Raw genomic sequence first — 10,042 nt, 5'->3', positions numbered from 1 at the left:
TTCTTTAATGTATTCCAACCATCACTGTCCTGAAGATGATGTACATCTCTTGGTGTTCTTCCCAGTAAGATAGGAAAGCAGATATATTTTGAATTATTTACTGGGTTGTATAAGAAGAAAAGTGAACAGAAGGGTCAAAGGTGAAACAAGAACAAACAAAGGTCTTTGGTAAGAATATCTGCCATAGTTAACCAGGAGATGACTAAATCCCATTGGGCTCTTTTTCCTTTCCCCTAGGGCAGCGGTTCTCAGCCTGTGGGCCGCAACCCCTTTGGGGGTCAAACACCCTTTCACAGGGGTTGCCTGATTCATAACAGTAGCAAAATGACAGTGAGGAAGTAGCAACGAAAATAAATTTATGATTGAGGGTCACCATCACATGGGGAACTGTATGAAAGGATCGCAGCATTAGGAGGGTTGAGAACCACTGACCTAGTTGTTACTCCTTTTCCTTTTGGCCACTTGAACCCTTCAGTTAGAGCAGAAAAATGTGTAGAATAAGAGTGAGAGATGGCAACATATGCACAGATATGTTGACGCAATGGATATATGTATGGATTTTGATAAGAGCTGTAAGAGCCCCCAATAAAATGATTTTAAAAAGAGTAAGAGGAGAATAAAAACCAAGACTATGGTTATCTGTGTATATGATTCATTTTGCCACAAATGAGGATGAATAATATCACATGGCTTCCTTCAGATGTGCCATGGATCTTTGTATGAAGGGGAGCGCTATACTCGTCTTCAAATCTTGTTATGAAAGATCGGTTGCTCTTCCCTCTTAGGATTTAAAGTCATTGTTTAAGCTAGTGACTTTCAAATTCTCTTTTCCAATGAAATCTTATGCAGAAGTAGTATTTCATGACTGTAACTGAATTCGATCCAGTTCAAATATATACCACTTAATTGTAAAGTTTTTGGCTGATGGAAGAGATCTATGGGCAAGATATGACAAAATACCCATTTATAAACTATCGAGGGCTCATGAGGGAGGGGGGAGCGGGGAGGGAGGGGAAAAATGAGGACCTAATGTCGGGGGTTTAAATGGAGAGAAAATGTTTTGAGAAACGATGTACAAATGCGCTTTACACAATTGATGTGTGTATGGATTGTGATAACAGTTGTATGAGCCCCTAATAAAATGTTTATAAAAAAATTTTTAAAAAGATGAGAGAGTGTGGGAATAAGCCCGTGTTGGACAGAGGGTATTTATTTACCTTTACTATACATATACTCATGAATGTGGTGGATCAAGAGGTGGCAAAGTTGTGAAAACTTCTTAGATATAACCAAACGCCTGAGGTAATGAATTGCTCAGCCCGGGGACTCAAGACCACGGTGTCTGGAGACACCTAGGTGAATTCACGTAACACAATCCACAAAGGCAATATTCTACATTCTGCTTTGGTGAGCAGCTACTGGAGTCCACTGGCGTGGCCATCTAAATTGCTACTGTTGGTCTCTTGCTGTGCAGAGGAAAGAAGAATGAAGAAAATTGAGACCATACAACTACCACTACCAACTGCACTGAAAGGGTTCACTTCAAAGGTCCTGATTAGAGTGCGTGTGTGGGATGGAGGGTGAGGTAAGGTTGGAGGTGGGGGGATGTGGAACAAAACTGGAATCATAAAAAAATATGAGGCTTACTGGTCAGACAGAGGCTGGTAGAACACCTGAGACTATGACCTTTCGTCACTCTTCATATCTGGAAGTAAACTCATCCCCATGGCTCAATTTTCAGCCAAACAATAGACAGGTCTATAAGGGGAACAGTAATGCTAGGGAGGTATGCACAACTTAGAGTAACCAACCACTTGAAATTGAAAGGGCAGCCTTACCCAAGGACAAATTTCAGAATGGTTGGGAAGAGAGGAAGTAGGATAAGTGGTGCTACATTGTGGAGTTGGCAGTCAATGGCACAAAACAAAATGTGTATATAAGTTATTGAACGGAAAACTGGTGTGCTCTGTAAACCTTTGCCCAATTCACAAGAAAGTTAAAACAAGAAGTTGTTGTCTGAATTTTACTCAGGCTATTTTGAAGGAGGTCAACATTTTGAAAGTAAGGTATGTGAATGATGGTTGTATGTGAGGAAGTAAATTGATTTCTAAACGTGTTTGGTTACATGATATTGATAAAATCCTGATTTATTCAGAAAAATCGTTGCAAATGAAACACTTAAAAAAACTACAACTTGATTTCTAATCTTGGGATATACTGTGTATAAATTTATGGTCTGAGGGACCATATGCTGAATTCCACACACAAATCATTTAGTCTTGCTAGTAAGTCTGTCAGGTTTTTTTAAAATTCATTGAACACTTAATATGTTATCGACATTGGTATGGTGTTGGAGAATAAAACACACATGGATTAAAGGAAAACCTGTTGTGCTGTTGTTACTATTGCAGCTCCCACTCATGGTGACAGCTTGTGCAACAGAAAAGACAGTGCCCGGCCCTGTGCCGTCCTCACAGTCGTTGTGTTTGCAGCCATCGTGGTTACAGTCACTCTTCAGTCCAGCTCAGTGCTGCTTCTTTTTTTCTTCCTCTACACAGGTATTAGTATTTGTAAATAACTATAAGTACATGCATTACAAGTTGAAAGAAAGTCGAAGTACACTTGGAATGTGTAACATGGAATTTAACTTTGTATAAAAGGGGTGACAGATGGGCTTCTTAAGCACCAAGCTTAAATTGAGACACTGACTGTCACTAGTCAACAGGAAGGTCAAGAAATATACTCCAGATAGAGGGGAGGGGTCAGTCTGTGCAAAGGCACAAAGGTGAGAGAGCGTGGTTCTTCCAAGCTGCCAAAAATCAATATGGTTTATGTTTCCCCAGAGCTAGAGGGAGGAGTTAGTTGTAGACAGAGGGTAAATTACACAGGACTTTTTAACCAGTGTGTTGTAATGATACATGGTTTACATTCTAGAAATACATTGACTTTGTATTCTTCACCATGTAGGCTGTTAGCCAAGAAACAGCTCTCCAAGATGGAGAGGGAGTGAGAACCATAAAGAAGCCCAGGAGCAGAAACACTGAACTCCTAGCTTTTACATTTAAAACAAGCAAAATTAAAAGTTGGATATTAGAAATATTTGCTGAGCAAAAGCATAGGAGTGAACTTGAATGGAACAGTCAAGCATTGGGCCTGACTGAGCACAGTCTGACAGAGTAAAGGTGGCCCCAGTGGGCTCTGGAGCACAGCCAGATGTTCTCTGGAATGTTCATAGACATCTACGGAGAGTGCTGGTGAGGCCATGCGAACCTAACCTGCGTCCAGAGGATCCCTAGGTTGGATGGGGCTGGGCGATTTAGGTGTTGTGAATTACTTGATCTGGCCCAACTAGCTATATAGTTTTTGTAACCCTACTAAAGGATCTCTTATCATGAAGGAAAAAGTGCTAGCGGCAGAGTATGTCCTTTAGACCCCAAATCCCTGTGCTGAACTTTGTTGATGTAGGAGACAGGCAGCAATGACACCACAGATGGCAAGATGCCTGAGAGGGATGGAAAAAGTGGTTACTAAACTGAGTGCATTGGACAGATAACTACAGAAGATCAAATGGATAAACCCGACTTGGACGGTTAAAACCTTGTCAGTTGATGTATGTTAGGCCTGATTTGGTTTTCAACATTTTTGTTTGTTTGTTCATATTAGGGTTTATCTCAGATGGGGCTTACCCTCTTGAAATTGTGTTAAATGTTTTTCTGTTTTTCAGTATAGGAAACCCAGGATTGATGAACCTATGGAGACAGCAAGTGGAATAATAAGCATTTTGGCAGGTGTGGGATGTGGTGGTGGTGTGGGGGGGGGGAGGGAGAGGGGAGGTGGTGTAAAAGGGAGCCGGATGTCAAGGAGTCCAGGAAGGAAAAGAATGTTTGGAAACTGATAGTGGTAGCAACTGTACAATACTGCTTGATGTATGGCATGATATGATACACGTATTAACTCCGTATTAAAAAAAGAAAGATGGCAAGAAGCCGAGGCAGATGAGTGACGGCAGAGCAGCATGGCAGGCAGCAGAAACTAGGAGACTAGTAGGAGTAGAAGGTTGGGCCTCCAGGCCCACAGAGCCTAAAAGCTAAGTGCCTTTGGACAGGAGGTTTGCTAATGGAGTGGGTTGCCTTCAGGCACTTCATTAGGAGAGCTAGGTTTGGAAACCCATGGAGAGAGCTGAGCACCTTCAGACCCAAGTTTACTGGATAGTGGGCGTGTTTTTTTTGAAGAGATAGGAGAGCTTTGGAAACCCTATCTGAACAGAGACAGCAGGCCACATAGCTGAGAGGCCAGGAACTAGAGATAGGCTGCCTGCAAGTGTGACCGAGAAGAGACTGGCCTGACCACAGATCTGTATCTTGAGCATATCTGTCCCTGAATAACCTGCTAACTTCCCTAAGTAATATCTGGGAGCTCTGTGTCATGGATTGCAGAACCCAACAGAAGAGTAGAGTGCTGAGCAAAAGACGGTTGAGGGTCAGACTTGGTAAAGAAGTTTTGCGGGTGAAGGCAAATCTGATCTCCTCCATCGAAATTGGTCATGTCGGCAAACACCGATGGTGATTCTCTTGCTTCTCATTGGTGAAATTAGCGGAAGTCAGACATTTCCCTCCACCCCACCCCCACTCCAACACATCTTCTCCTTTTAAAATAGTGAATAAACTTTTCCTTGTTCCTGCTATTCCTTTTAAATGACCATGTCAATAGCCACAAATCTGCATACGATACAGTTATAGAATAGATGGACTACTTAAATTTGTCATAGGAGTTTTTCCTCTGAGAAGAGTAAGTACAACAGCTAGGAAATCAATGAGGTACGACCATCAGGATTTATCACGCCATAGCTTAATCTGCATTAAATAGTCTGTTAAATACTCTTATTTTATCAGAAAATTGTTAAGCAGCTAGAGGCAGAAACCAGGGGTTGTTCCACTACGCGCTAAGGCCTCCCTGACAGGAAGTTGGAAGCCGATAAAGGCTAGCAGGCATGCGCAAAGTACACCTGGGAGGGCCCCAATCTAGGCCAGGTGGGCTTAATTCAACCAATGGGGTCAACCGATACTGTAGACCACGCCTCCCAGTAGAGGTCCCTAACAAGCCAGAATCCGGAGCTCAATGCCCTCTTTTCCAGCTGATCCTCGGCCTGGCAGTGCTGGGGTTTCTCTGGCCTCAGGTGCCCATGTGTGGGTGTGCGGTGCCTCGAGGATGCGTGTGTAAAACCTGAAAGTTCTATCCTTTATAAAAACCCACTTGGTGTACCCACCCCAGCCAGTCGTGGGGCTTTGGGGCTCGGCTCAAGGGAAGCCCCTCTGGGACATGGGGGCACAATGAATGGTGAGACCCTTTGCTGGGCATGCCTACACAGTAGGGTAGCCTGCGCCACTCTAGGGTTTCCCGTATGGGCTCCAATAAATGTCTTCCCTTTTGCTTTAAAAAAACAACAAAAAAAACCCCAACCCACTTGGATCACAAACCAGGCTTTGCTCTTTCTCGTGCAAAGCCAAGGACCGAAGTATTTCCCACCCAAGGAATCTAACAAAATGACCACTTTATCTCACATTAAAATGTATTACACAAGTCTTTTTAAGAAAACCACCTTAAAAACAAATAGGACAGGCAAACAGTTCTCTAAAAAGAGGGACAAAAAGAATAGAAGGAACATTAAGTGAGCTCATAGGTCAATATAAGTTCTTAAAAATATCTTTTTTATAACTCCCAACAGGAAACTGAGGAATAAAGAAAACTTCTGTCACCATTTCTCCAGTGAAATAATCTATTTTAAAGGAAATCTGCAATGTAGTAGGAGCCAATGTCAGCATTTTCTTGGGCCTTTGGCTACATGAGAGACTGAGTAACAGTTTCATTCTCGATACATTACAAACGTGGGTTGTTTTCCAAGCCTCTGCCCAGCATCCCTCTCCATCTCTTCAAGTTGAAGGTTGGAGCCATGCCATTAGCGAAGCATCTTCTAAAATGTTCTGCATCTAGTCATCAGCCCACCATATCCTTTTTGCAGGGATCATTAATAAACATTTTTTTTTCATTTATTTGAATATTTCTTATATCACCCTGGTATACCTTTAGCAAGTACTTGGACATTATTTGCAGGACATTTGAAAGATTTAAAAACCACTCGATATTGGCATCCTCGCTGGGTCCAGAAAATGGACCAGACAAAAGATGATGCCATCTGCAGGCGGAGGGTAGCAATGGTGATGAAGAGAAATGGGAAGTTTGAGATACCTCATCTCATTAGGACATCGTTCTTGGTGGGAGGCTAGGAGATGGTGGGAGAAGGAAGGGAAATTGGAGGAGGATGCTCAGGTTACTGGCTTGAGCAAAAATGGCAGCACTGCTAGGTAGCCAGGATAGGGATAGCGGGGGTTGTTCTTCCCTGGCCTGCACAGGTCCCCATAAAGGAGGCGGGGAAGGAATCAGGCTAGCACTTCTTCTAAAGACTTTAACTGGGCATACTCTAATAATTCAGCGGGTTCTCCCCCACTCCCCAGCCAGGTGGGTGTTACACCTGGGCGGCCCAAACTGGCCCAGGCTCATGACCCGCCCAGATGGGTTTAATTCAGCCAATGGTGTCGACCAATACTTAAACCACGCCTCCCCTGCTAGAGGTTTAAATACCCTGGCAGGGGGAAGACATCTCTTAGATCCCTGCTCCTGGTCAGTGGCGGTTTGGAGAATTCTTTCTCTTTTTTTACCTTGCTGCTGCGCCTGCTCTGGCCTCAGTTCACCACGTGTAGGCGCGCAGTCCAATGAGGTTGCCCGCGTTCAGTGGTGAGCCCCAGCGTGGCTTAGGCGCAGTTTGGCACCCTCCCGTGAAATAGCGTGTACTCTTTTGAGATTATAAATACTGAAACTTCTCCCGTCCTTTATAAAAACCTACTTGCAAAGCCAATAACTGAGGTATTACCCACCTGAGAAACCTACCAGTACTATTTATGGGGATTGGGAACACTGGAGGTAGAGGTGTTTTTTGTTTGTTTAAAGGAACATCTGAATTGAATGTAAAACATTCATTTTAAAGAATCTATGAGATATCTGAATGCAAATATCAAGTGGGTAGTTGGTTAGATGATCCTGGGATTCCACAAAAATGTAACTGCTAGAGGTGTAGATTTAGCCTACACCTACATCCGTTTACCTAGGGCAGTGGTTCTTAACCTTCCTAATGCCGTGACCCTTTCATACAGTTCCTCATGTTGTGGTGACCCCCCCCCCCCAACCATAACATTATTTTTGTTGCTACTTCATACTGTAATTTTGCTACTGTTGTGAATCAGGCAACCCCTGTGAAAGGGTCATTTGACCCCCAAAGGGGTTGCGACCTACAGGTTGAGAACCGCTGACCTAGAGACTGGTAATCAAGCCATGGCAGGGAGAGAGATTCCTGAGGACGGGTGGTTCTTAAACTTGTGTGCAGGAGAATCACCTGGTGAGCCTGTTAAAACATAGACCTCTGAGCCCCACCTCCAGAGTTTCTGATTCTTGGTCTAGGGTGGGGCCTGAGAGTGCAATTCTAACAAGTTCTCAAGTGTTGAGATGCTGCTGCTGGTCTAGGGACTGCATTTTGAGAACTAGTGGTGTGGGCAGAGAGTGGTTTAGGGAGTGGCAGAATAGTGGTTTAGTTTTGAGCGGCTAACTTTAAGGTCAGCAGTTGGAAACCACCAGGCCCTCGGCAGAAGAAAGATGAAGCTTTCTACTCTGGTAAACTACCATCTCAGAAGTGCCCACGCTCAGTTCTGCTCTGTCCTAAAAGGTCACTATGAGTTGGCTTTGACTGGATGGCAGTGAGCTTGGTTTGGTTTTGGGCTGGCATAGGGAGAGTCAAAATCAAGAAGCAACAAGGACAGCACCCTCAAGAAACTCCATTATTTGCCAGTCAAGAAAAGTATCCAATGAATGTATCGCCTAAGGATTCAAAAGAAGACAATTTTTCAGGAAGGTGTGCATTCCTGAATGTTGATGGAAAACCAAGATAGGTAAAGGCCAAAAAGCGTCCAATGGGCTTGGTGGTAGGCATAGTTATTATTAGTGAGAGCAACTTTTGTGAAGTTGCTAAATATGAGGTGGGAAGTCCAGAGTGAGAAACTGAAGACTGTCTATCTGTGAAGGGTTAGGAAAATAGGGCAGAAGACAGCCTGCAGTGTAGTGATTCCCCCACCTCCCCCCCTGGCTAAAATGAGAGAGTATTAAACAATAGAAAGGGAGAAAGAGATGTAAGATAGTGGAGCATGGTTCTCTGCCTAGGGGGCATTTGCCAACTTCTGGAGACCATTTTGTTGCCATGACTCAGGGGAGCCAGGGCTGCTTCTGGCGATGAGAGGGTAGCGACCAGGAATGTTGCTGCACATCCTACAAAGAGCAGCCCCTTTATCTCTGTGGGGACAACTCTGAAGAGCCATCCCAATTCAAGAATACCTGTCGGACCAGCTACGGTGTTTCAGCTCCGGCTGCCCAGTTCTTCACCTCACTTCCTCACAGATGTCCTTCCTCACACCCTCCACCATGAACTTCTTGCACAACTCCTTCTTACAATCTGTCTACAGGGAGCCAATCAAGACATGCGTATACTGCACAAGGCTAATGAAAGACTTTATTTCAACCTTTTCATACTGACCAAGAATCACATAGACTTGGTATATAATTGTTTTTGTTTTCCCATATCTTGAGAAAGTTTTCAAATTTTTCAATAGGAAGAAAGGAATGTTAATCAGGGTGACGAGGTTTTGAAAAATCACTTCACTCTTTTCTCCATGATTATAATATGTGATAAAATTTGGGGTATATAATCCCAGTAGCAGTAAAGGATGGAAGAGGAGACTCTTTAAACTGGGAGATTCCTTTGATACTAAATAAATGAGGTGTCCTGTGTTAGTCTGGGTAGACTAGAGGAACTAACTCATGTGTTTAAGAGAGGGTTTTATATAAAGGGTAATTGTACATTAATAAAGCATTCCAGCCTAGTGTAGATCAAGTCCATAAATCTAATATTAGCCCATATGTCTGATACCAATCTATAAAGTACTCTTCAGATTCCTGCAACACATGCAATGACACCAAATGCAGGAAGATCACAGGCCATTGGGTTTAAAGTCTTGTGGATCCAGTGGCGTTGTAAGCATCTCAGCAATATCTTGTAAGGCAGGGGTCTCCACGTCGCTTCTCCAGTTCCCAGGACATGGGGTCTATCAGCGTAGTGCCATGTGACTTGTCACTAGAGTGTCTCTCAGGGAGAGAGCATTGTCAGTAGAGAATCTCCAAGGGAGTGAGCAGAGAGAGTCTCTCTTGCCTCCAAGGAGGAAATCCAGGAATTCCCAGAATCCTCAGGGGAAGGCCATGCCCACACAGAGGCCTCAGTGGCTATGACCCAATGGACAGACTAGACTCCACCTCTTTCACTCTAAATCCTCTCAAGTCCCAAATTGATACCAGATTATGTAACTACCATGTATACTTAGCAAGATTCATAGCTTTTCCTTCACAGTTGTGTCATTTACAGATTGACAACCAACTCTTTAACAACAGCTTTAAAATGTACAACATTTGGGGTTGATTGAGTCAGAATGGGCTGTGAATTAAAGCCTTGTGTTGAATTAAAGATGGCTGCAGGTCCTTTGCCATCTTTCCCATAAGGGAAGTGTTTACCCTTTCCTTGAATTATGACCTGTGATTGCTGTCAAATGAAGCGAACTTAGGATGTGGATTTTAAGGAAACCTGCAGCTCTAACTCAGTCTTTTGGAGCCCTGGGCTGACATAGAAGGAGTTCAACCACACTGCTTAGCAAGGCTCAACACCACAGCTAGACCTAGCCCCATTCTTGGGGGCACCCTCATGTGAGTAAAGATATCTTGGCTACTCCAGACCAGATCAGACTGAATACCACTCAGTGGCCCAGTCCATCCTAATGGAACAAAAGAATTACCCAATTGAATTCCATTCAATTCATGACCCACAAAATTGTGAGATACAATAAAATTGTTAATGCCTAAATCAGTAACTTCTGAAGTATTATGTTGCACAGCA

The sequence above is a fragment of the Echinops telfairi genome, unplaced genomic scaffold (genome assembly GCF_000313985.2).
Source record: "Echinops telfairi isolate 266 unplaced genomic scaffold, ASM31398v2 ScPeMD7_23;HRSCAF=83, whole genome shotgun sequence".
Classification (NCBI taxonomy): domain Eukaryota; kingdom Metazoa; phylum Chordata; class Mammalia; order Afrosoricida; family Tenrecidae; genus Echinops; species Echinops telfairi.
The sequence above is the reverse complement of the archived record's forward strand: the minus strand, read 5'-3'. Positions refer to the sequence as shown.